This window comes from Harpia harpyja, chromosome 9, assembly GCF_026419915.1.
Source record: "Harpia harpyja isolate bHarHar1 chromosome 9, bHarHar1 primary haplotype, whole genome shotgun sequence".
In the NCBI taxonomy this organism is placed as follows: domain Eukaryota; kingdom Metazoa; phylum Chordata; class Aves; order Accipitriformes; family Accipitridae; genus Harpia; species Harpia harpyja.
The window spans coordinates 43,599,567-43,627,156 of NC_068948.1; the positions used below are offsets into that span (position 1 = coordinate 43,599,567).

The 27,590-nt window shown below is 54.6% G+C and overlaps 1 long non-coding RNA gene across 2 annotated transcripts in view; it reads right to left on the reverse strand.

Moving 5' to 3' along the window:
• Window positions 1-1,992: 1,992 nt before the first annotated feature.
• Window positions 1,993-27,590, reverse strand: part of LOC128146464 (uncharacterized) — a 29,631-nt gene continuing 4,033 nt past the window's right edge. For both annotated transcript variants that reach the window (XR_008236770.1, XR_008236769.1), the window contains exons 2-5: window positions 20,359-22,306; window positions 14,988-16,351; window positions 7,264-14,810; window positions 1,993-6,912 (exon numbers count right to left, since the gene is read on the reverse strand). This is a non-coding gene — a long non-coding RNA (uncharacterized LOC128146464). The remainder of the gene's footprint in view (window positions 6,913-7,263; window positions 14,811-14,987; window positions 16,352-20,358; window positions 22,307-27,590) is intronic.

Below are 27,590 nucleotides of genomic sequence, written 5' to 3' on the forward strand. Positions count from 1 at the left end.
TAACCAGGCCATGCCTCATAAACTCCAATTAGCGGGCAGGTCATTTCCATCGGCCGTCACCCAGCTCCAGCGACCGCGCAAGCCATAGCCCCCGGGAAGCGGGGCTGGCCCCAGCATCTCCCAGTGATACTGGTCTGGCACCCGGTGGGCACAGATCCCACCGCTGGAGGAGGCTGCAGCCAGGGACAGACCTCCCGAGAGCGGCCGCTAGCTCCTCTCTAATTAATCCAATTACAACATCGCGTTGGCCGCGCAACCAGTGGATTAATTGCGGTTTGCTCCAGGTAAACAGCAGGCGGAAACACTCCTGTGTTCAAACAGGCTTGTTATTTGCTATTAACTATGAAAAGCCTGGCCTCAAACCTGGTCGATGAGGAAGGCGGTCCTGCCACCAGCATCATCCTCGTTGGGAGAGCGGGGAGCTCGCTTCTCCCCAGGCTCATTGAGTGCCTGCAGAGCCCTCACATCGCTCCCGAAAAACAAATCCTCGCCTAAGACTAAAAAAACAAAGATTAGGGGGACAACGCTGGGAGCAGGAGTGTAGAGTGGAAGGCTGCTTGCTCTCAGATTTTTTTTTAATAGAATAAAAAGGAGATTATTGGAAACAATTAATTGTTCAGACTGTCAAGAAGATGAAAGTGTCAGGAGTAAACAGATGCTGGTCACGATTCAGCGCTCATTAAGGCAGGAGAAGGATTCATTTCATATGCATGATTAACTCCTGGCCACTGATGATTTACACAGCAGATGATCAAAAGAGAATTAATTATTCCACAAATCGGGTTGCTGCCAGCCTGGCCCCGGTCCTTGCTGGAAAGCAGGGCTGTCGTGGCCGCCGCTGCCCCGCAGCCGTGCCTGGACCCGGCTGTGTGCTATCTGCCCCCGCCCGGGCGTGTTTGCCCCCCCAGCCCACCCTCCCCACCATTGCCCGGCATCACGAGCATCTCGTCGACTGCGCCCATGAGCCACCTCCGGCATCACTACGTTCAACGTCCGAGGGGTTTCACGCCGCCCAGCCCTGCTGGAGCGGCCGCTGGGGAGGTATCGGCTTTCTGACACCCGGCCCAATAATATCCTCCTCCGTTAGTGGTAATTAACCCAGGGAAGGTTTCTCTCCACTTGACACCTTTTCTTTCTTTTGTGATTGATGGAGTCTCTTGCCGTTACAAATCCACGCCGTAATTAAAGGAAGGAACTCCACTCCCTCTACCTGATTTACTTTTTAATACAGTCCCCTTTTGATCTCGTCTCTCTCTTAATTAAATTACGAGCCATGAATCAACACCCTGCCACTACAAAAGCTGTTCTGCCTCGCTCACTTTCCTCCACCGAGAGGGAAATAGCGTCTCCAAATCTTGGCAACGGGGAATCGCTGAGAGTTACACAAAGCACCAGCTCTGCTCTTGCTTGGATTTTATGAGGAGCGCAGGGGCCGGATCCTGCGTGCTGGTGGGCTCGTGGAGAGCAAGCATGAACCCCCTAGAACTGGGTGCAGAGCAGGGAGCGATGCTGTGACGTGATTTCTTTGCAGCCGCCCCGTGTCCCTGGTGTGTGCTGGGGCTGCTGGGGGACACGGGGCAGCTGGGGGACCACGGCACCGGCCCCAGCCCAGGCATCGGTCCCTGCTTGCGCCTGGTCCCGGGCTCCGCCGGGCTCGTCCGTCCTTGGGAAAACTGAATTGTCGGTCCGCAAAGCCCCCGCAGTTCTCGCCTGCTCCGGGGGCTCAGCCCATCCTCGAGCATCCCCAGCACGTCCAACGCCCGTCCCTGCCATGCCGGCAGCATCCCTCCTGCACCGTGACACCCCTGGACCCCCAGGCGCAGCTCCCCTGCACCTCCCCTCCCTCTTCTGAGGCCACCACAGAGGGAAAATCAGCCACTTCACGTGGCAGAGCCCCCGGCCACGCACCACCGGCCCACCACGGGCACCCGGCACGGCCGACGTGCATCACCGCGGCTGCTGGAGGGCTGGGGAAGCCGTGTGTCACTGGGAGCGTAATGGCGTAATAACTCTTTCCTGTGCAGTCTGGGTGATGACAGAGCTTTTAATGAAGGATAATGGTGTTTTGCATTTAAATATACTGCGCTGTTGACTCATGACTGCAGCAGCCCTGGGACAGGAGGTGTAAATCAGGGAAGGCTCCCGGCAGCGCTCGGAGCCTCGTCCCACTGGAGGCATCTCCTGCGGACACCCCGGGATCGAGGAGAGGGGAGGAAGGCAGGGACGGGCACCCCCACCCTCTGCCTTGTCGTCTCCCCCACCGCCGCCAAGTGCAAATGAGCCTGATGCTAATTTAATGAACTTCTGATGATTATCGCCTGTATTTTTAAATCTGAATTCCTGCAGGAGTCACCTTCAGCAGGGAAAGGCGGCCCCTCCCCAAGGCGGTGGCGGAGGGGAGGGGGGGATGAATTGATTGCCTGTATCTGATTAGCAATTACGCTCGGCGCACTTCAGCAGTAAATACTGTCACCCTGGGCTGGGGACGAGGTGATGGCACATTGGGGGGGTCCCCGGGGAGGGTGCTGGGGGTGGGCTGCAGGGATGGGAACAGCATTTCAGCATCCGGATGGTGCTGACACCCACCCTGGGCTCGGTGCCCGCACAGCACGGAGCAGGAGGCCACAGGCACCTTCTGGCTGGAGGGGACAGTCCCTGAAATAATTTGCTTCCCGAAGATTTTCGAGGCTCCGGGTGGAAGCCACTGGGGTGAGCTCGCCGCCTCTCCCTCCCCTGGGATAACTGTCTCCTGCTGCCGAAGCCGCCAGGCCGGTGCTTACAGGCATTTATGAGTTGTGTCTTTAATATGGCGCTGGAATATTTGCCCTATAAATTCTTAAGAACAGATTTATACGTGAGCTATTACTGGCATTACAGACTATTAATAAATGAGTTAAATCTACAGGAAAAAAAACCTGCATTCCCCCCCTTTACGTTGGCATAATAAACATATAAGAAGGGACATGAGGCAGTGCTGCAGCTGGGGGCGGTGGTGCCTGGCCACCGTGGCAGCGGGGCAATGTGCCGTGTCCCCTGGGCCACCTGCCCTGCCCCAGGAAGCCACCGGCCATCCTTCCCTGCTGGGATGCGGGATGCACACGGCTGAGCGAGCTGCAGCAAAGCTGCGCATCCTTCCCTGATCCCAGACACGACCGCCCCGACACAGAGGACCCCGGCACATCCCCGTTTCCCAACTGGCAGAGGTGTCCCGGGGGAAGCGGAGGGTTTCTGCACGCTGGAGCCAGTGCCGAGGCACTCAGGAGCATGGAAGGGACACAGGGGACGATGCTCCGATGGTGCTGCCTGCTCCGTTTTGGGAGGCGAGCTATTTGCAGAGCTGGCTGCTCAGTGTACACAAGCTATTTCTGGAAAAGCCTTGACTGAGAAAAGCCATTTGGAGAAAGGCGGCAGTGGAGCCGTGTCTCTGGGAGCAGCTGGCTCCGCGCTGGGATCCGGTGGCTTTCGAGGGCTCTGATGCACAGGGAAAACACGGAGTCTCCCCTCGTTCCCAGCCACATCGACCAACTGGACACCGGGAGGTGCTTTGCCAGTGAAGCCCGGTGGCTTTATCCCCATTTGCCCAGGGCTGTTTCCAGCCTGGGAAGATGCTCAGGTTCCCCATGACCGAGGGCCACAATACATCTAAGATTCTGGCAGACAAGTTAAGACCTGGAGATGCCATAAGACCAGATCCTGGCACCGTCGTGGGTGATAGGAAACCCAGAGCGGAGGGCTTGAACCCAACACCGGCTCCTGGGATGGGGGTATCAAGTGAGAGCCTCTTCCCAAAAAGAAAGGGGTTGAGGAGAGGTGTAGCAGGAGGACGGTCCCACCGCTGCCACCGGGATGCCTGGCCAAGGGCAGGGGCTGGGAGCAGGTGGGCTAGCGGTGGTCCTGCCGCGATGGCCCCACGTACGGCGTGCTGCTTCGGCTAACAGCAGGGCAAAGCTCGCGCCCTCCGGGGCTGCCGAGCGCGAGGAGCCCCCGTGAGAGCCGGGACATCTCCAAGGGAGCGTAGGGGGAGATAAACAAACAAAAATGCAATATTTTCCTCTGCCGCCAAGATTACATCAGTGCTGGCTGGCTGAGTTTGATTAAAACTCTCATTTATTACATTTGGGAGGAATATAATTTAGCTACCAGATTAAAAGCAAATAAGACCCCTATGAAGGGTCCCAGCGCATCCGTTTCCCCAAAGCCACCATGTGCCACGGCAGGACGCTCCGGGCGGTGACGGTGACACCTCAGGGTACCCTCAGCATTCCCACCCAGGCTGCCGGCCCCTCTGCCAGCCTTTATCTCGCTCGGGAGGTTGCCTTACGGCTCCAGCACCGTGTGGAGCTCCCCTGGGGATTGCAGGCACTGGGGACCCACGCGGCCAAGGAAGGACCACCGCAGGGGTGCAGATGGCTCCTCCAGCGGGCAGGGGCATCGAGGGACCTGCCTCCATCAAGACGCATCACCTGGTGAAAGGACACCCGTGGGCTACGGCCGTCCAGCCCCGATCTGCCCGTGTTGGCGACCTGGACCGTCCCCAGGGTGCTCCGTGGGGGTATAAGGGTGACATGATCCCATCCCTCATCCGACCCAGGCAGCTGCTGGGGAAGAAGCCCTGCTCTCCCAAACCCCCTCCGTACAGCCTGTTCAAATAGGCACACACAAGGTTGCTGCTCTGGCAAGCTTTCAGCTCGTTGCCTATTACTTTTAGATGAGCTGGCTATTTAAACAGCACTTAAGTATTACAGCTGCCGGTCTGTAAAGTGTCTCCGTGACACGAGCCCTTGTTCCCAGGCACTTCAAAAGCCGCTGTGTAAAAGAAATTAATAACAAAGTGAATTGTACTCGCATGTAGCTTCTGGAGAGGTAAAGTGGCGGCGGGGGAGCGGCGGAAGGTGAGGGAGAGGAGTTTAACCTCCCCTCCCCTTCCTGACCCCCCCAGGCAGTGATGGATGATGCCATTTTCAGGACATCACAAACCCAGGTCAGATTAAGACCAAAACGGGCTGAGGTCCGCTAGGCTTTCTGCTCGGGGTCATTACCGGCGATGAGGGGCATCTGAAATCTAAACCAGCATGATGTCAAACGATTGCTTTCTAAGCAGGCTGGTTTTTCTTCCCAGCCTGATGTTCGGAAGCCGGGAGGGATGGAGTTGCCTCCTGACACCAGTGGGGTTTTGGTCGAGTCTGGCCCAGCAGCCAGCGATCGATGCTCAACTCCTGTGCCAACAACTGTCTCTAGCTTCAAGCTGCTCCTGGCCGGTGGTGCTTGTTCACTTTGTGATGGACAGAATTTGGGAAAACTCAAGCCTAAAAACCTCTACAGTCTCAGCTGGAGGCCTCAGGGCTTTCATCCCTGGCCTTTGCCAAATCAATGCAGCAGCAGACAAACCCACCAGCCCTCCACGGAGCTGCCCTTGATCCCAGCAAGCATAGAGAAAGAAAAAATGTATTTTAAAAAGATGCAGGTTCGCTCGGACCAACCATAATTCACCGTGTGCCCTGCGGGCAGGAACAAGAGGCTGGCACGGAGAAAGAGCATCTTCTGTGGGCTTCAACCCCAAGGAGGACGTGGTTTCTTCCCAGTTTTCTGCTGGAATGTTTGAGGAGCAGCGCCGCTCGTCTGCAAAATATCCCTGGCTGGGGAAGAAGCAGTGATCGGGACCTCAGCGTCACGGCTCCGCCAGACGCCGCACGGCCATCGTCAGTGTTGATTAATGAGACATCTGAGCAGTCTCTCAGAGCTGCAATGAGTCTGTAAGCAAACAAGATATATTAGTGGAAAACGCTTGTGGGAGAAGAAAAGGGCTGGGCTGTTAACTCCAGAAACCTCACAGACCCCGCGGGAGACTCCTGTTGGTATCTGACTGTTCGGACAGGGAGTGTCCGGTCCCCAGCCAGATGTCATCTCAGCTAGCATCCCTCCCAAGCACCACTTTGTTCCCGATTTCCGAGGGGATTTGTCTCAGAGGGGCCCCGCAGGTGCTGGCAGGAGAGGGAGGCAGGAGCCGGTCCCACCTGCCTGGGGAGAGCAACTTGATGTCATTCAGAGCTGGGATCTTACCTCCAAATCCCTCTTTCTTTGACAAGAGCAGAAATCATCCACTCCATCTTCAAACAGCAGTTTAAAGCCTTTACATCACTCTCAAGGTTAATTAGCAGCTAAATAATAATCCAGGATAAGTCTTATCAAGGCATAAGAAAAGCGACATGGTCAGTCAGTGATGTGGGAGATCCAAGGTATGAGAAAGATTCATGTTCCTGGTTAAATCCACCATCTCCCAGGAAAATGCAGCCTCTTCCCATAACAAATAGCAGTGTCAGGAGTTAATCCTCACCAGAGGAACATTTCAAAGAAAACCCACCTCAGGCAGCGGGTCTGTTTGCTTTATGTGCATTAACACGTGCGTGCTCAGGCAGGGGAGCAGCAGAACTCTGGTTGCCGTTGACCAGCCCAAGTGCCCACCAAGGCAACACATGGCTGACCCTGTAAAGGACGGGTTAGGGATGGCATAGACCTGACGGTCAGGCAGGTCCCGGGCCAGGAGGCTCAGGAGAGAGGTGCGTGCGTAGCCTGAGGATGGTCGTTAAATACAGGGACACCATCTCAGATCTGGGACATCCTCAAATGCAAACAGTGGCAAGCAGAGAAGAGACGCTGGAGGCTCCCTGCGATTCCCCTGTCCCGTTCTTACACGTCATGGCTAGGCACCAAGCTCACAGACCTCCAGCATGACCCAGAACGGCTGCCTTTCTTGCTCTGGGCTCCCATCTGGTGCTGATGTTCCACTCCAGCAGCCGTCACTGCAGGATGCAGGGTGCTCCCCAAGCCATGGGTGAAAGCCTCGCAGCCCCACCAGCCTGGGGGTGCCGTGCCTTTACTTCCAACCCCCCTTTTCCAAGGCACCTCCAAATGCTAGGGAAGAAAAATAAATAAATAACCAGCTGCAGCAAGCTGGCTGCACCAGAACATTTATTTCATATAATGCATCATTTATTTTCAATTATCGTGGTACTTTCCCCCCCGCCTCCCTCCCCGCGCGCTTGGCAGATTGCTGGTGGAAAGTTTGCAGAGTTGCAAAACAGCCGTGGCAGCAGCAGCGGCTCTGGCACGAGGCGAAGGGACAGACGTGACGGGGACGGCGCTGGCACCTCTTACAGCAGCGCGGGGCTGGGAGGAGGATGGCAGCCCGGCGGGAGGGGGGTATGGATGGACACCTCGGGGCTATGGGTCAGACAAGGAGAGACGTCCCGGCTGTCAGCTCACCTCCGGACTAATGCGCTGAAGGAGGTGACAGCAGCGAAGCAGAGGCGGTGACAGGGACACTGCAGGGGAGGGCACAGAGAGGGATGAGAGCAGCGCTATGGGCATCTTCTCCCTCTAGACACAGTTTCACCCTCCCAGCACCGGCCTTCTCTCCTTTTCCCTCTCTTCCAGGGACCTACTCTCAACACCTTGGGGAGCCAGAGCTTGGGGATGGAGCCGAGTCAACCTCCGGCTCATGGGAGATGTCCAGACCTGACCTCTGGGATGCAGCTTGAGATGCGGTTTCCATAGCTGGTGGTTGAAAAACCCAAGCCCACCCCAAGTCCCTGCATGGCCAGGAGACCTCCAAGGGCCAGGGTGGCTCTGGGCACGACCGCAGCTGCTGTAGCCAGGGTGCTTGTGCAACACCCGCCGTGTCCCGCAGCATCCCCATCCCTTGGGAAGATGCTGCTGCTGCAGCCCAGGCACGGAGGTGCGGCGCTCACCGTCTTTGCCCCATACTTGCACAGCAAACAGCTTTTTTATTCCCAGGTCTCTCTCAGTCAAAGCCATTTGAAGATCTCTGACATATCATGAAGAATTTTCTAATGGGGTTCAGCAGACTTTAAGATTTATATCAAAAAGCCCCAATTTATTGAATTAATGCTGCAGAGCAAACCCACGGCTGCTTAACAACTGGAGTATCAGTATTTTACAGCAACATAACTAATAAGGCCATTAATACAAACTGGGCTCACTCCTGACATTTATATCACTGTAAATCTCTCTTTCGGCACTGGAATTATTTATGCCATCCCAGGCACTCGAGAAGCCCTGTCGTCCTTTATCAGGCTGAAAGATTTAAGCCAAGAAATGACGAATATAAACATAATAAAAAAAGGACCTCAGGAAGAGCTGGGACAGGCCCCCAGTAGTGCACACCTGGGGCTGTCCCTTGCTTTCCAGCAGGGATGGGACCAGGAGGGACCTGCACCCCAGCCAGGTCCCTTCAGACCAAACCCATCCGACGTACCCGGCTGCAGCTCCCCACGTGCACCACGTTTGCCCTGGGCAAGGAAAGCTTGGATGATTTTAAGCAGCGATCACGGATGCAGCCGGTCCCCTTCTCCCCAGCATCCCCTCCAGAGATTTCCCAGCACAGCCCCGAGCCTGGGGCAGCCAGGAAGGCTGAAAGCTGCATGGGGTGAGAAAGGTCTAAACCAACCCCCCCAAAACCCTCCCGAGCCCTAACCAAGCACCCAGGAAACTGCAAATAGCAATGAGATCAGGGCAGGGGGGTAGGAGAGGAGAGGAGCCTGACAGACCTCACTGAGTACTAATTATTTCTGGCATTATCTGCACAGACAGATAAGGTTCTCATTAATAAACTTGAAGAAGGTGGGGGGACGACGACGACAGGCACAGAGAGAAGCAGCAACAGCCGAATGCCAAGCAAGAGCTGCGAATGAACCACAACCACCAGCGAAATGCAATCAGGCACAGGGAGCAATTAGAGGCCCGGCTAGCAGCGGTGGCAACGTGGGGGACAGTAATTAGCTGCCAAGCCTGTCCCTGCTCGGCTTTGTTTTGCGGGCTGCCTCATAATTCACGACATGTTGGAAATGAAATCATTAGTAATCTTTCATAGGCAGGGCCTTATTAAACCCGCTATCTGCACTTATTTAATTCGAAGGAGATAAACCCAGGCCAGCGCGGGAAGCGGGGCGGGGGAGATGCATCGACTCCTTATACAGCCTTGCTGCAAAATAAATGCAGGGGGTGCAGGCGTGTGTGAGGGACAGGGGGTTGCAGGGGCTCTGAAACCACCAATTTTGATTTTTTATCTATGTGAAAGAACCCCGAGAGGCAGGAGGATGGAGGAAAGCCCTTGGTTTGCAGGTGGCGTCACCCAGTCCATGGGCTCCGGGGCAGGATTACGCAGGAGCAGGGTCTGGCCAGCTTTGTGCTGGCTGGGCAGACGGATGGAAGTTGGGGAGCAGGGGGGATGGCTGGAGGGGGGGGACCCAAGGACCTGCAGCAATTAGCAGATGCAGGCAGGTCCCCGTGGCAACGGGACCGGTCCAGCACATTCCACCCTGCACAGCCTCACCTCAAAGGTCAGCGGCAGCACGGGAGCTGCTGCTGCCTGTGGTCGGAGGAGGGTGGTGGGCAACCTGGGGTCCCTCGGGCCGTGCCACCGAGACACGGGCTCCAGCTGACACGGGGGGCCCCCACAGCAGCTTCATCGTGGTTCTGCTTCAATTCAGATTGGTTCAAACCAGACATCGTTTTTCCCCTGCCCCAGGAGAGGGAAAGATGCTCGGTCCACCCAAAAGAGTATTCTGTAGCAAATAGTTAAAATCAGGATAAAACAAACCCCTTTCCCCAACAGCTCAGCCTCTCTGAATGACGCATCCATCCCAAACAGCCACCCCTGGGTGACTGGTGACCCCACACAGCAGCCCCCTAGCCCGACCCACTCCCCCCAGCTCCCCTCTCCGGCTCTCCCCCAGTGCCTGTGGATGCACGGGGTGACATTTCCAGCATCCGTGCTGCTCTCCCCGGGGAGCTGTGCTGCTCCAGCTCCCTCCCCGGGTAGCTGTTCTCTTTGATTGCTGTTGAAAGGAGATATCATCCTACCTGATGGGGAGACTTCCAGCCCTCCTACGAGAGCCCTTTGCTTTTTGAGAAGCGGGAGCTCCAGGGCCTCTAGTGAACTTTATTCACAGACGGGGAAAACGGAAAGAGATTGGAAAGGTGGAGAGAGAATTGCTTTCCTCCGTTTTACTGGAGCGGAGTCTTTAAATGGCTCTCCTTAAACTGCAGCATTGCAAAAGAGGTGAGAGCCACACGGAGGTGAAAGGATGATATTTCTTGAGGCAGGGCGAGGTGCCATCTTGGTAAATATTTAATTAGGAGTCAAACTGCTAGACCAAGGAGTTTTGCCTGCGGAGATTTATCAGACGCAAACATCATCTGTTTGAAAAAGTAAGCAGCTCATCAGGAAGTATTTCTTTCTGTTTGAGCCTGAATCCATACCTAGCTATTTAAAGCCAGAGTAATCTGTTGAATCTCTTTAAGCCACTCCAGCCCAGCGATGAGACGGGCTCAGGGGCTGGGGGGGCAGTTTGGCCAGGGAAGATGCTCTTAAACCCTGTCCTCGTAACAGGAAGCATTTCCTCTCCTCCTCGTCTTCCTCCCTTCCAAAATTGAGGGAATATTGGTACAAAGCCCTGAAGACCCACCCGTGCCCCCTCCTGGGCATGGGGTGGGTGCCTGGGGCTTTGCTCTGGGTGCAGATTTCCCGCCTCCCCCTGTATCCCACCTCACCAGACACGCACGACCGAGTGGCACGTGGGTGGGCAAACCCTGCCAGGCAGCGTAGGAAAACGGGGCACAGACGAACCCCGCTTCAGAAGGCAAAACTTGCACTAAAGCCTACCTAAGCCAGGATTTGGTCGCAGCAGTGAGATGCTAGTGATTTCCTGCCTAGCCAGGCTTGCAGGACTCTTCCCGACATCCATCAGCTCTGGAGAGTCCCAAATGTGGGTGGCCACGGCCACATCCATCTCCCATCTGGCTTGTAGGCACCACGGGATGGGAGGGTCTAAAATCCTCTTTGCTTCCTTCAATGAACTGACCCCAAGATGGGGAGGTTTGGTTGGAAATCTCCCCGTGCTGGCATGGGGACAGCATCAGGTTTTGCAAGGGCACCAAGAACGGTCCATCAGTAGCTCGGGATCCCAGGAAACACAGCTCGAAGTCCTGTTAGGAGAGGGAAATGTTGACTCTTTATACACCTACAAACATTAAGCTTGCAAATCAAGCCTATATTTAAGAAATCACTAACGCTTAAGGAGCTAAAACCCCAGTGTCTGATTGATGGAAAACCGAGAGCTGCTCTACATCAAGCTGAGCGCGAGCGTGTCCTCCGGTGCCCCCAATGCGTTTGCAGTGCAGCTCAACTCGTGCCCCATATGGGAAGGACTGCAAGGATTTATCCGAAAGTCCATTCCTCCCTTGTACTGCCGGCGCTGGCACCAGTTAGAGCCACCTCGCCGATTGCCATTTAATATCGCAGGGAATTGCCAGCATCTCCTTTCTGTGCATTTTTTCCCCTCTCAGTCGCTCAAGCAGAGGGAAGGTTTCATCGTTTCCTTCAAGGTGATAAAGTGCTGCTTCTGCAGCGCTTGTTGTCTGGAGCAATTCATGTGCCACGAGAATGGCAGCAGCCAGAGCAGCTTTTCTTCCAGGTTTTCCCCTCCCCACGTCATGCCCAAGGTCCCCAGTCCCCTGTACAAGCCACTATACATCCCTGGTACTCTCCTAGCCTTCAGCCAGGTGAAGCTGGCCTTGAACCAAATAGAGTTTGGCCCCAAGTTAAGGTTAAAAAAAAGAAAACCTCAGAATCGTCTCATTGAGAAAAAGGGTTGAAAGGCCAAGCTCCTCACCGCTCCGGCTCCTTTGCCCTCAGCAGAAGACCAAGCAAACTCTGGGCTGCTTAATGAAGAATTGCAGCACTCGGTGGATGTAGTGGGCAGAGTGCTGTCATCTGTGGCTGCCGTTCAAATTCATTAAGCACGGCATCGCTCCGCTAGCGCTGCCAGCCCGTATTCGCTTCCCCGCAGCCAGCGAGCACGCAGGGCACGGACGGGAGCTGCTCGGGGTCTGCACCGGTTGCAGACCTACTCCACCGCTGCCTCTGGGTCTATGCCACCCCATCGCCTTTGCTTTGCTGCGCAGAGCTCTCCCACAGCCCTGACAGCTCGGGGACATCTCGCCATCCAGAGCAACAGGAGGATCAAAGCTGCGGCGGCAAGCGAGAGGCCAGGATGAGATTCCCCAGGGAGGGAGGCGAGCCCAGCGCCGGCACAGCAATATGGGGGGTGAGTTCACGTTGCATCGTGCAAGACTGGAGAGGGGAAAAAAAAAAAATCCCATCCCCTATCCTTCTAGGATGTCCTTTCGCATACCTTGCTGCCCAGCTTCTCCACAAGCCAAACAAAACCTTTCTCCAGATCCTCTTGGTAACAGCAGTGACTTGCCCTGCTTGGCTGTAATTAGCTGCAAAACCACCAAAAAAATTGCCCAGCTGAAGAACATTTAAGGACCAAAAGAAAAAGGAACTGAGCTGCAAGAAAGCAAGCAAAATCCATCATGGCTAATTATTTGCTCTTAATTGTCAAAATAAGATGGATTGATGAAAGGCGTTGGTAAGCAGGATGATAGCAGGCGTGTTCTCGAAGGCAAGCAAAGTAGTAGGATCCAAAAGCAAGACTTTTCATAATCCATGGGCTGTTAATTATCTAAACACAGGTCCCTTGGAGCTGCCTCAGTGAAGATTAATTAGTTTTTGAAATAATAGCTAAATTGATACTGGGAAGGAGTTTGGGTTCCCAAATAATAGCTGAAAATTAGCCGGTCTGTTTCTCCATTTCTCTTTGCCACGTTCAGGAGGACATTTGTCTCTGTTGCTTTTTCAGAAAAGGGCCATTAATCAAATCAGCAGCTGGTCCTTCCCATCCCTGTGATGTTGCAGAGAGACAAAAGGGAGGAGGAGGAGAGGAAGCCATCACCCACAAGTGTTAGGAAAAAAATCCCCAAACCCAGTGATTAGCAACTCCGGAGACTGTGTCCCCAGAAAGGGCTGGATCTGTTCAACTGGGGTAACTCTCCTGGAGGTGAGGAATGTCTCCTGTGACAAGCAGGCACCTACAGGGAAAGGATTTGTCTGTCTTTAAAACAAATTACCTGCACTAATCCCAAATACCGGGATTTATGTCTCCTGGTTCACCCAAGTTTGACGTCTAAGTTGTCGCCGCCTGCCCAAGCTTTCACCCACGAGAGGGCCACACGCGTCCAGGACTCGTTCCTGCGTGTCCTGGGGGTGTGTGCACGCTGGCTTGTCCCTCCATGGTGATGCTCACCGTCACCCTCTCCCACCTGGCTCCACGTTTCACGGGACACGCGGGAACATCTCTGTGTAGGAACATCTCCGCGTAGGAACATCTCCCGTCAGCACTGGTGACAGCTCTGCTGTCACACACGGCTGAGACCATCTGAGGGGCTCAGGAGCTGTCAGATGTACAGGCACATAAAAAGCGTGATGGCACGCGTCTTGTTCCCTGGGAAAATCAGCCACTGGGAACCTTGGCTCCTCCAAGCAGCCCCCCAGTGCTCCCTGCCTCCCCGGGCATCCGACCCTGCCTCGGGGATGGCGTTGGCCATCGTCACACGCAGGCGAGCAGCTCTGAGCACAGAGCCTGCAAAAACCCCTCACAGCAGGTACCCACGCAGGTGGGACCCCGCTGCCCAGAGGGACCCTGCCTTCCCAGCCCACGGCGATGGGGTGCTCCGGGGAAGCAGATCCCTGTTACAGCCAAGTGAAGGTGCAGGCAGCTGAAGGCTGCCCTATCAATCACACCAGCCTCCGCTCACAGAGCCCCTTGTCTTGAAAGAGTGTCTGCTCCGTCACATACCTGTGGCTGACAGGCATGAAACCCTTTGCAGCATTTACTGATGTACGTTACCTTGGATTTTATGGCACAATAAATAACGGGGGAGAGGCAGGCACCCATCCCCTCAATGCCGTCTGCGCTGCATCACCCACCCTTTGTGGCTTCTCAAGCCCAGGACTGCAGACAGCATCTTCCCCGGGATGTCATTACTCAGACACCCCACCAGCCACACGTGTCCAAGGGACAGAGGGTCGTGCTCCCAGGTGTGGAGGCCAAGACCTTGTTTCCCTTTCCTATTCAGCAGCCTTTAGTAAACAGGCATCACCAGCTACCAACAAAAAACGTCCTTCCAAGCTGCTCGTTATCTTTGGCATCGAACAGCCACAGCCAAACGAGGGGCATGCTGGCTCAGTGCGGGGTAGTTCTCCTCCAACATCTGCCGGAGCAGCGGTGCAAGGCTCAGAGCCTCTCCCTGAAGGCGACAGCCGTGCCCTTTGCGATACAGAATTCCAGCAGCCTCCTATGGACCACTGCCCCGCTCCGACCCCGGAGCGCGACTGCCGGCAGACAGATCCGCTCTCACTTCCCGGCGCTTGCCGGCAGGATCAGACCTCAGCGGTTTGTTACGCTACAGAGGAGGCTTAAGAGGTGCTCAGAGGAGAGATCCTATTAGATAAGAGGGAGCAGACGACAAGCCCGGAGCAGATGGAAGCCACTCAATCTCCGTGAGGCTCGGTTTATCAGCGCAGGTCTCGGGCGGCACCGAGTCCCTACCGCCGCGTCAGCCAGCGAGCAGCAAACATCTCATTAGTAACGGCAGGGCTCCCGCTGCTTCACCAGCCTGGGTTGAACCAGCTCCCAACCGGGAACGATATTCCCCCCCGGCAGCAGATTAAAGGCAAGGCAGGGAGAGGGAGGGGGAACAAACCTTGCGGCTGCTGGTCCAGCATCGTCCTGAGGTCCTGGAGCACACGGGCTTTGGGCTGCGTAACCTTGTGGTCTCGCCCTGCTGCAATGCCTTAGCTAGATTAATCACTCCTGCCATGGGCAAGAGAAGTCAAGTGGATGCTGTCTCCTTGGCCATTACTCTGATTTTTCATCCTTCGCCTACTGTGAATAAAAAAACATGACAGTGAGAGTGGCAGCCCCCCAGCCCAGCATCCATCCTCACCGTGCAAACACACAGAACAGAGCGAGGAGCACCCATCGCTCACTGTGCCCTTCACTGTCCAACAAGCCACTAATTTACGTCCAAGTACCGACAGTCCTTAAGCAAAATCGAGGCACCTCTGCCTCGAGGAAGGGCCAGGTCCTGCGCAGAGCCTGGCGGTGCTCCCTTCTGCGGCATTGCTTCTGACACAGGTTTGCTTGGATTCAGCTCATTGCCAGAAACACACACCCTCAGCTGAGAAGATACTTCTGTTGCCAGGTTTTGGGGCGCCTCCACTAAAAACAGAAGTGAGGGGAACGCCAGGGACCATGGGAAGAGCTATGTTTCAGGAGCCGTTACAGCAAGGTGGCTTACAGAGGCTTTGGATGGGCAGCATCCACACCACCTCCTCCCTCCTTCAGCCAGGCATCACGGCCCCTGGGAGGGCAAGCAAAGCTCCAGCTCCTGGGCAGGACGCCGGGGCTCTGCTCCACTCGGACATCTCCATGCTTGATGTTTTCAGCACGGGCTTTTTGAACCTCTGAGTTCTCCTGGCCAGCCCCTGGCTGTCTGCAAGCACAAACGCCAGCTCTTCTGGGCTTTTCAGCCCAGCTAATATGATGCAGTGAGCACGCGGTCTCTTTTCTAGATTCCCTTCTAGCTATTTCCCAGCCCCAGGGGTGAAGATAGTTTTTCATCCCCTTTTGCAAGGTGATTAAACGCTGCACTTGTAAAACACTTCATTCTGGGAAACAAATTATGCAAAACACACTCAGAGGGATCTAATACAAATTGATACAATCAGCTAGCAGTGGGGACTCCGCTCCCAGGATTTACTTTCCGGGGACTATGAGAAGCTGCCTGGACAGCCCGCTGGCCTGCTCCATCCCAGAAGAGGGTCTCCACCAGGCACAACGCTGAGCTCCGGCTGATCCTGCTCCATCGCAGCCTCCCGGGGACCTCGGAGCCTGATTCTCCTCTGGAGAGGGCTGGATGGTCGCACGTGTGGCATAGGGATGGGCCAGGCTGGAGGAGACTTGGGCATCGCACAGAGCGGCTCTGGATCCAGCAGATCTGGATCTCCTGGTGTTGCTCATTTTAAAACTCACATGAGTTTTTTAGAGCTTTTCTGTTGCTACTAGCCACGCTGCAACACTCTCACGCACCATGCTGGGAGAGGAGCATCTGGACGGACCTTCACTCAACGCCGTGTTTCCAAGCAGCTCCGGGGATGCTCTACCTGCCCGCAGCCTCGACCAGCGCTTACCCAGCAAGAGACAACGCTAACGAGACAGAGCTTTCCATGCCTCAGACCACTAACGATGGGGAACGATGCTGCTTGCCTGCGGACAGGCCACTCGTCACGGCAGGGGTCAGAGAAAGGAGTTCCTACTTCTTCTGAACAGGCTCAAGGATGCTCCAGGGGAAAGCACTGTGGGCAGGGAATGTGCTGGATTAGGACAGAAACCAAGCCAACCTGGAGCTTGCCTTGGGTGCATGGCTGTTGAAAAAAAAGGAAGAAAAGAGAAATCAAGATTTCCCGCCCGCGATTTGCTGACTCAGTAATGACTCAAGGGGCTAAATTTAGCTATCGAAGCGCTCAGCAGTGGGGTGAGCGGCTGTTGGCCTCTCCTTAACCTTATTATCAGACCTTTTAAGTAAACCCTTCACCAGCTCAGGAGAGATTCTGCTCTGGCTCCAAGGGGATTATAAACCACCTTTGAAAGCTGGAATAAAGCACATGTACGTACAGAGGTACGCACACAGCTTTCTGGTGGCGATGCAAGACCTGGGAGTGGAGAGGCAGCACTTGAGCGCATCACGCTTGGTAAGTTGTCATAGCAACAGGGAATTTTCAAAGCAATTAGGTGTGGGTTCATCTGCATCGCACCGAGGGATCTCCAAGAGCCCCGGTGCTGCAGGCAGCCTGCTGGGGCCGCTGCGGACAAGGGACTCCTCTGGTTCAGAGAGATGCGGTGGCACTGCCTAAACATCAGCGGGCAACCCCAAAATGGCTTTGCAAGCCAGGCAGGTGCTGGTTCAACAGTTCAGCCTGGCCTAGGGAGACGAGATGCCCTGTGGGGAAACACAGAGCTGTGACCCAGGCCTGTTTCTGTACCAGGGTGCAACAAGACAGAGTTGAAGGACTTTCCGACCGAAGAAAAGTATGAATTTCTAAACAGCAACGATATCATCTTCTGCAATACACCTTGACCCGGCTGCAAGCTAAGCTGGCTCCGTGCTTTAATAAGGCCCATTCCTGTAAGGTCAATCATTAGATAACCTCCCACAAAACCTTCATCAACCATTTCCCAGAAAAGCCCAGCCTGGAGAGCAGCTCGCCTCTCCTGCACCGCTCAGGGTTCATGCCGAAGCAGTCAGTGTGTGATCCAGCGAGCTGCTCCTCGCCCCTCTCCAGCCCCAGGGCAGGAGCTGGGGGAACCTGCCCGCCCCGAGCCACCCACGCTTCCCAAATGCTGCTGATGGGACCATTGGCCACGGCAGGAACGGAGGTAGATTCACCGACGTTCACCGTCACGCGGGCTGAAGGCATCATCCCTTCTCCACAGATAACACCACACGCTCTACTTTTCCAGTTCCAATAGCACTGCTAAGAGCTTTTTTCTTTTTCCCCTTTTTTTCATATGCTAAAAATCAGTTCGTCCTCCTCACTGCTAGAAATTCCTCCAAAGTTTCTCATCGCATCTTTTTGCTTCCCTTCAAAATTTCTACATTTTCCAGGCTGCGTGCTGCATGAAGTGCTGTTGATTCCCAGCTTCCCCTTCCCCTTTCCACTTATTTTTCCGCATTTTCTGCTCACAGTGGCCACTCTGGCCAGGGCACATGCTCTGGCATTCACTTCTCTGGCTGGGGATGTTCCCTTTTGCATCACACAGCTTCCAGGAGGCCCTGAGAACTGCAGAAGCGTGGGCGATGCTGTGTTCATGCCTTGCTTTAGCATCCAACCTCTCCTTTTATTTATGGGCTAGAGAAGAGGTTGTAGCATTTACCAGAGACCGGGCTGGGTAGCAGCATGTCAGCTGCTTTCTCCCAGTCTGGCGAGAGAGGGGGGGTAACGTACATCTGCAGCGGGGAGATAAGGTAGTCAGGCACCTCAAATGCCTGGGATCTTATTAAAGGAGACCTGGCTGGCGAGATCCTATCGCTGCACAGAAATATCTGCAACTTCATCCTCGACTGTAACATGAACCAAAACAAATCGAACGAGCAGGGCGGTCAGGTTGGGCTCTCCTCCAAGGCAGAACGGGCAGGGAGCAGGGGGAGGTTGCCCCCCACGCGGCCGGGACGCCGGCAGAGCAGTGGGAGCACACAGCTGGGAGGACGCACAGCCACGGCAGCCCAGCAAGGGGTGGAGATGGCTCAGCCAAAGCGATAAGGGAGCTGCCGGTGGGTGGTGAGGTCGGGCCATTGCATCAAGGGGCAGGATGCTGCTGCAGGGTGTAGATGCAGGGACCAGGGAGACCTCGTGAAGGGCAAGGGACAGGATTCAGCCTCGCTTGCCAAAGGGCGCGCAGCCCAAGGGAGCTCCTGAAAAAGCAGATGCCTGGCAGCCGGCTTTAACCTGGCGCGCAGAAGTGCCTCTCTACGGCGACCTTAGGGACCCCGAGTCACACTGTCCCCCCGGGGCTGGCCAGCATTACTGCTGATGGATAAATCTGCAGCAACCCGAGCCAATCTGACTGCTAATGCAGGCAGCAGAGCCCATCCCTGCTGCCCACGATCCTGGGAGCACACAGGGAGCCAGAGCTGGATTTTAAACTCGCTCTTCCCACATTCACTCAGGGACATGGGGGACAGGGACAGCTCTTGGGCAGCCAGCATCTCCCCTGCCACGGTACCACCTCCCAGCCCTCCAGACCGGCTCAGTCAGTCCCACCTCCTGTCGAAGGGCTGTCAGCCCAGCAGGTACAGCTGGAGAACCGTGCCCAAGCGTTTTTCCACCCCACGCTGTTTCCCCAGGGACAGCGTGGTTTGTTTGCCAAGTCTTCCCACCCCTCTGCTCCAGCCGCGGCAGAGCGAAGCGGGCAGCGCAGGCAGCGAAGCACCTGCATGGAGCCAGGTCTCGCCCTGGCAAAGCCCCGAACAACTTGCACACAAGTGAAGCTCAGATTTCCAGCTCCTTTCCTTCTGCCCAGGAAGCGTGTCCTGACACCTGGGAGCCCGCTTTATTTCAGAAGCCATCCCGTGCAGCTCGTTCCTCTTGGGAACAAGCACGAGGCAGGCAGCAGGACAGGGAGGGATACCTGCCAACAAACACCGTTCGTGCCAGTCGTGGCCAAGAGGAGCCAAGGGGAGAGGACCCAGTGTCACAGGCTCCTTTCTGCCAGGGCAAAGCTTGCTTTGACCCCGCCGTGATTTGGTGAAGGGGTTTCGGAGGGCAGGTAGAGCCTCACCAAGGCTCCTGGGGCAGGGACAGGTACAAACAACATCCCAAGCAGCTACAGCACTCTCCTTGTCACATTAAACTTCACAAAAGCCACATGAATAATAGCAATAAACTCTCCCCCACCCTTCAAAAGGGAGGGCGGGTGTGCAGGAGCCTGCTCCGAGCCCTCTTGGGAAGCAAAAGAGGATGCAGCCTCCAGGTCCCCACCGTGCCCCCTCCAAAAACCCTGGGAACAGCCCGCCAGCTCACGGCACAGAGCAGCCTTCGCCTGAGTCACAGGGGTCTCGGTGCCACCTCCCACCCAGCCACGGGAACAAAAGGAACCTCGTCATCCTCCCTTGCACGGCATGTGCTGGCGGGGGGGGGGGAAAGAGGTGCCTCTGCCTGCCGGCAGCAAGCTCTGCCCTCCCCACCGCTCTGGGAGAAGGAGAGCAAACAAATCGAGCCCCCGCAGCCAGGCGCGTGGGCAGAGCGTGACAGCATCTCACCCATGGGTGGGCTCTGCTCTGAAAGGGAAGCTTTCCAGCAGCGTTTGGGAATAAGGCTGTGCAGGCTAAGGCAGCACGGGGAGGGGAGTGCTGAGCTCGTAGCACCAGAGATGGGAGAAGAGGCCAAGCACCGCAGCAGGGAGCCAACATGAACATCAGTAGAAGGACCATCACATCCACGCAGGGGAGCTCAGAGCTGCACGTCACGTCAGGAGGAGGGGGGCAGGCACAGCTGCTAAGAGTCAACTGAGAGCAGCGATATTTGGGAGAAAATGAGTAGGCATGGGGAGGCAGGCCCAGATACACCAAAGCAACAGATGCAGAAAAGCTTCCGTCAGCTCCTCTCACCCTCTGGAAACACCACCCTGGGAGCACCACGCTCCCCTGCTCGCCATGCTGGGGATCACAGCCTGCCCAGCCCAGCCCCTGTGCCAGCAGGGCAAGAAAGCATCCAACACGGGGGGCAAACACAGATCTGGGAGAGTATAACGCATCAAACCAGCCAGCAAAGTCTGTTACTGGCTGGTGTCTCTGTGTTGCCCCACTGAGACTGACAGCCCACTCGCTGCCAGAACAACTCCTAGATAGCAAGGGCAATGTTGACCAACCTACCTTGAGAAGAAGTCCTGCACCTTGAGATCATATCTTGTGCTTCTCGAGATGGGATGAGTACAGAGGGCAACAGCCTCATTTAAAGCAGCCCTGCTGCTTCTAGACTCCACAATTCCTCACTCAGTGTTAGCTCTCTGCATCCCACTGCGGTGGAAGCAAGGAAGCCCCTTTGGGTGAAACAGAGACCTGGAAACCTTCAGATGATGCGGAAGGAGGATGTTACTGCCTATTACCTGCAACTAAAGATATGCTACCTGATTTATCCAGGGCAAATAACGCTCGTCAAGGGCGACATACTCATTGAACTGCTGTTTTTGTCAGTCTGCATTGACAGAGGTAATCAAAGCGCTGCTGCAGAAGTAACATGTAGCAGCTCTACCCAAGCTCTCAGATGCTGATGGGAAAAGGAAGGAGGCGAAAGTGCTGACAAGCCAGCCTCATCTGTAGTAAGCAAGAACAAGGGCTGGCATATAGCTTAACATATTAAATAACACAATGTAGGAAAGAAAAAAACTCAGGGGATTACAGGAGAAATCTGTTTCCCTTATAATTTATAAACATCCAGAACGTGATGCTCTTGGACTTTATATCATCGGTATGTGACGAGGTAAAGGGGATGCACCCTCCGATCTGCACCCAGGTCGTTAGCTCACCTATACGGGTTTTGACAAGGAAAGGTAGCAGAATTTAGATGAAATTATGGAAAGAGGCATACCAAAGGGCCAGGGCTACTCCATGGTGGGCCGGGTCAGGCTGTCACCACAGCAAGTGGAGTAGACCATCGAGCTGCAGGCACCTCTGAGCCCCCAGTGGGTCTGGGATTCCCCGTGTTAAGGTACTTTGCATTGTCAGAGCGTCCCGGTGAGGCCCGGGGTCATTTTCACACCACCCGAGACTTTGCTGCTAGGACCCAAGTCCCTTCGCAGAGGGTGGTTCCAGTCAACCGATGGGTGCCCCAGTTCGCTCCTTGACACACACTCACACAGTCATCTGGGCGGTATTATCCCTGCGGTTCGGACCCTAGGTTTCCCACAGCAGAGTCTCAGGCTCCCGATTCCATAAAAGAAATAATTTAATTGAGGGGTACAGCAGTAGGAACAGCTCGAGCCGGGTGTCTCCAAAGAGAGACCCCAAACAAAGAAATCCCTGAGTAATTATCCCCTTACGACCTGTGCACCCGCCCCTCCTGCTCTCTTCATGCGCCTTTCACACGCCTTTAGGTCCAATGGTGATTTCTGGTCTGGGATCTTCTAACACCTCACTGGATTCCTTCTCCATCTCCAGGCAGACTGTTAACAGTTCTTACCTCGCCCGAGCTGCAGCTTCTGCTGGCGGCTGTAGCCTCCCTCCCTCCTGGTTTGAGCTGGCTCTGGAGACCCTCTTTTGCTTAACTACATAAAAGTTCAGCAAATCTAGGTGAAAGCTCACAGCTTGCAGCCTAAGGCTTCAGCAGATCTAGCTCCTCACGCTAAGTAAGTAACGCTAGACAAACAGTATACCAAATCGTACCATATTATGCTGTAACTTCTGTATCCTAATGCTAAATGATTGACTCTGAATGATTCATTCTATTTAAAACTTATTTATTTCTTAACACCCGGACAGGTCCCAGGGCAAGCACCAGCGACCCAGCTAATTGTATGGAGTTACTCCGCAAATGCTGGCTCATAATAAACAACTATGCTCTGTAAAAACCTTCTTAAACCAGCTGTGACATGCAAATGTCCTCAGGAGCCAAGGTGCTTAGCAAAATCAGTGTGAACATGGCACTAGAGGCTCCTCCTGAAGACAAGATCCCATCTGGCAACACTGACCTGACGAGGAAGAGGAGACATCCAGGCAGGAGCAGCACAGGACCGTCACCCCACGTTGAGCCTCTCTTCAGCAGCTGCGGGAAGGGCACGTCAGGAGATTTGGTATCACGTGGAAGAGCCACGGGTCTGGTCTCCTGGCCAACAGGAAAGCAACATACGGGAGACCCACATTTCAGCGAATTCAGAGGATGAGGTTGTATCCCTCATGGCACATCCCTCCGCCTGCCTTCCCATAGCAGTGTTTTCTCTTCTCGGGTTAGCAAATATCACCGACCACGGAACCCAACCTCTGCAGGCAGATGGCTTTTCGCCTTCATAGCAGCACGGTAATAGGGAAGCGGCGGGGGACAGATGCTCCTGCCTTCCCACGTTAAGCGAGAGCATCGGCGCCGGGATGGCAGCATCAGCAGCGCTCGCTCGCGTTGGCACCGAAAGCCACCGAAAGCAGCAGGAGGCAATGGTGCAGGCAACCTTGGTAGTAGGTGCTGGGAATTGAGCTCCGCGTTCATTCCCACACAGCCAGAGCTGATCGCTGCTGTGAGCCACGGCTGACTGAGATCAGTTCCCCTCTCCATGTCCACAGCTGCCCCGATGCCCCAGCCCGTGCCGTGAGAGAGGACCAGGGATGTTCAGGCATCCAGGGAGGGCAGCAGGCACGGGGTAACAGGAGAACACGGTTCTGGCTTAGTAATGAGTTTTGCATTGTGCTGCATTAACCCAGACTAAATTATCTTTTACGCTACTATGCTTCGGCTAATAGAATAAATAATATAACCAGCAAGCAGCAGCAGATAAGTTCTTCCTTTTGATAGCTGTCAAGGGAAAACAGACCCTTTTATTTCGGCCCCTCTGCTGCTGACGTGAGGGCAGGTTTCCAGATACCCCAGGTGCTGCTGCGTTCAGCATGTGTCACAAATACCAGGACAGCTGTCCTGGCTGGGTGGAAAGGAACAGCCGGTACTCCTAACGGAGCTCCTAGCTGGTTAAGGAAAGAGAAGTCTATTTCAAGGAGTCAGAGCCTTTTTAACCTACCTTCCTCTGAAAGGAAAAAAGCCCACCTAAATATACCTTACCAGAATTAGAGCTTTTAACCTGTTTGCCTCCTGCAGCCCATTGTCAGGTGTGCCAAGAGCTGTTTCTCTGGAAATGGCAACGTTAGCTAATTGCTGTTTGAAGTCTTTCCTCCTACGGAGCAGAGCAGCAGCCTAGGAACGCCCGCTCCCTTCCCTGACAGCTCTCTGCAGAACAGGCTTTCCAAGCCATCAGCAGGAATGGGGCCGAATCCTACTCTCTGGAGCAAACCACAAATGGATCCCGAGGCAGAAGGGGGGACAGCTGAGCTTTCCCCATCACTCTCTGCTCGCTCACCCTCCCAAACACCATGGGCACGATCTGGAGATGACCGCACCAGTCCTGCCTATGGGGCCAGGGATGTGCCAGCATCTCCCCCAGCAGAGCATCAGTGGGGCAGCGAGGGTGCCCAGGGCCGTGCATCTCGGGGGAACTGCTTTTTTTTGCTGCAATGAAAGGCCAGTTCCCCTGCCTGGAGGAGATCCGCAGGGGAAGGCAGCGCAGACAGCCAGCAAATCCCTCCCTCTCCCAGCACAGAAGGGCCGGCATGCTGCATTAAACGCACAGCTCCCAGCACCCTGGGATGCCTACACGACCCTCCCCAAAGAGGGACAGGGTCTGGCCCCTCTTCTCATAGCAGTATACAGACCAATAAATAGCTATTTCTCCCCAGTTTTCTCTCTAGACAAGCAAGATTTAAACCAGAAGCGTTTCCCTGCAGAAGCCACCCTAGGGTGGGTGCAAAGGGGAAACTGCTGGGGACACAAGTGGGCTCCAGCGGAGCTCAGGGGACCCTCCGGCAGAGGGACGAGCCTGCAGGCTTCGATAGAGATGAGGAGTCAAGGCAGCAAGGCAAGGAAGAAATGTAAACGGGGAAAAGCACATCTGATTTAGCATTGGGCAGATGCGTACTTTTGCCTAAGCTAGTGAGAAGAGCAGGTTGTCAGAAGGCAGAACAGGCATTTCAGCAACAGCTATCTGTAAGGGTTTCTTCTTTAAAGTAATTGCTACACCTCAGGAAAAAAAAAAAAAAAAAGCCTTATCATGAGCCAAGATAATTTTCATTCAAGGGATCCTTGAGGTTTGCCATTTCCATCGAGCTCTGCAGACAAGAGAGCCCTTCTCCAAGACAGCAGCCAGGGCTGGGGAAGCCACTTTCTGGAGAGGCTGGGGAGGAACGTGGCACGGCGCTGCCCTCTTTGGGTACATCCACCCACTGATCCCAGGCTGGGCACTGTGCTTGGTTCAGGACTGGTGTACAGCTGGATCTTTTCTTCATGTGCTGGTAAACACAAGCGACCTTGTTCCCCATCGCTTCGGAAATGCACATGCATAGCAGATGTTTGCTCCGGCAGTCTCACCCTTGCTAACTGATGGCCAAGAGATCCTCTCCTCACCCACAACTCGCCCAAACCCCACTTCCATCCGAGCTGCTGCCGTGCCGAGCCTCACCACTACTGCTGTGGGGATCTGCTCCTGGTGGGAGAACGCCCAGAGCAGAGCCAGGCTTCCCTATCCGCATCCCCAGCCCTGGCTGGGAATGAAGACCCCAGCAGAGCGTTGGGTAAGAGCACGCGTCCCTTTTGGTGGCCCTGTGTACACAAAGAAGCTGGGGCTCTGCTGAAATGGCTGCTGAGGCTTGGGGTGACCATACAGGAGCTGCAAAGGACAGCTCAGATGGACAAAAGGCTGCCAAGATCAGAAAATCCCAGAGCTGCAGGGGTCAGCAAATTGAGTTCTTGGTATTGCGAGAATAGGGGAAAGCTTCAGGTCCTCTTCCATCTCGTTCAAACTGCAGCCATGCTCCTGTCATCACTCTTGTGATAGCCACGCTCTGGCTTTGAGAACACCACATGGTAAGAAGACGGAGCAGCACAAGGTGCATTTATACCAGCGATATCCAGGCTCCCCTCCACCCTGCAACCTCACAGCCCAGCCAGGAGAGGATTTCACACCGGCAAAGGGCAACTTCACAGAAGCAGCAGAACTGAGAATCAGTGTGCATCCTTCACCTCTTCCCTCTTTCCCACAGGACTATGGCACATGCTTTGGACGTCTTGTGAAACACGAGGAAGCATCATTAGGAGAATAAGATAAGAACATTAAAAAAAAAAAAAAAAGAAATCACAGCTGAAAGCCCTGACCTTCAGGCACGTGCCCTGACTGCTGGGAGAAGACCTGCCAGACCCAGGCTACAACATGAATCATCTGCAAGAGGAGCCATCCAGACCTCCCCATTTCATCCTGCCATGAGCTCCTTGCACAAACCCCAAGGAGGGCAGAGACCAGGTGTCTGCAGAAGCTGGGGTGTTTGGATCCATCAGAAAACTGGTGGATGCAGGAAAGGGACGTTTTGAGGAGGCTTTGCCAACTTGGGACGGGTACCTGGTGCCAGAAGACTGGTCACTGATCCATCTCCTCTGTAGATAATGGTTAATAAAGAACTTGGTTCATTTAATAGTCCCAAAAGACTCTGCACTAGGATCTACCACAAGGTACAAGAAGCGTAATGCTTCCAACCAACTTTGCGAAGCTCACAGCAAGGACGGGGTAATTAACTGGAGAGTAAAGCGGCAGGAGGACCGAGACGCTGGATACTCCGACAGCTGGAACAGGAATAGAGTCCAGCCGTGGAGCTGAGCAGGGAAGGGAAAGGCAAGGTGCTGTTGGTTAGTTCACTGTTCCCAGGAGGAAGAGAGAACAGGGAAGGAGGGATGGTGCCCAGGAACAGCATCAGAAATACCGCTGAGAGGGAGCAGGAATTTTAGAAACATATGCATCTACAAACCAATCTAAATGCAAGGAAAATAAGAGTAATGAACAGCTTACTGCAGAGCTACAAACGCTGCAGCTATTTTTAGTTACGTAAAAGACCCCAAATTATAGGCGGGATTGCTGTAAGACTTTGGGAGAGAAACAGATCCAACACCAGCACGTTTCCCTTGACGCCAAGGGAAAGCTCAGTGCCTTAGAAAAAAAAATGAGGGAGAAAATACACAATTTAGGCAATTTAAGTGGAAAGCAACTCTCCAAACCCCAAAATCGCCCCACGGGACTCCATCTTCTACCCCCTCGGCTGGCCCGAGCTCTTCACAGCTCCCCTGAGAAGCAGTCCTGTTTTCCTAGAGGAGATGGCCAGCAGTGAGAATGGGCATCTGCCTCCACTCTGCCAGATTATTTACTCGAGGGGCCATGGAGCCAAAGGCTTGAGTTCTGCTGCCAGTTGCTTGTACCCATAGTAAATGACGGAGCTACTTTCTTTTTTTCTCCTCTATATGAAAAGGACTTAGCAAACTGAGTGCAAAAAATATAGGGTAGAAAGAACATCCCGGGGCACGGTGGAGACAAGAGTGGAGGATGGAGGAGAGACCAGCAGGTTGCTTGATCGCTGCAGATCTCCCCTTCATGTGGCCACAAGGAAGGGGATGCGTTTCGGTGGCGGGCAACAGTAATGCTGACACGTCCTTTATCTGGGAGGATGGGATTTCTCCAGTTACCCAGGAAGAAACAAGCAAAGGCTTTCACGGAAAGAATTCCCTTAGGACTGGAAGGAAATGCCCAGGGAGGAAGAAATCCATCCACTTCCCACGCACAAGTGTGGGGCAGCAGACGAGGCAGGTCCACGGCCAAGGCACTGCCATTCACACACCAACCCCTTCAGTCTGCTCCGGGGCTTGGGGATCCCACTGGGACAAAACATATGCATCCATATGCAACAACGTCCCTGCAATTTGAGTCAAACTTCTGGATGGGTAATGCTACTTCAGCCTTGTTTTGCTCTAGCCCTTCTCAGCTGCAGGTCTGGTGGGGCTTTCCAAGGGGGAAAGCCGCCTGCCTTCGAGCTGCATTTGGACGGAGACTATTTTTGGGCTCCTTGCTGGCACACAACACCGCTGTAAGTAATCACCTCCGAGGTTAATTAAATGAGATTCTTTGGCAAGGTCTGTGGAGGAGCAGGATTTCCTTTTCTCCGCATTAAGCCCTTCTATTAACACTCCAACAGATCTCGACGTCGTGGTGCCCCTTCGATGCTACCCATCATACTGCTGGCAATAACGGCGCGTCTATTGCAGGAGATTAGGGGTGAGCTACAGAGAACTGCAAACAGCAGAGAAAGCAATAAGAGCAGAACAAGCTTAGAAATTGTCAGCTATAGCAGCAACCCCAGAAGTCACAACCGCGCTCATGCCCACAGCAATCAGCCCAGTGCTGCAAGAATATCACACGACATTAGAGTATCTGCTGCTGGCAGCAATCTCTCTGGCTCGTACCCCTACAAATTTCACAGGGACTGGAGATGTTTCGGAGCTCTAACAGGCACCACAGAAAAAAAAAAAAAAAAAAAAA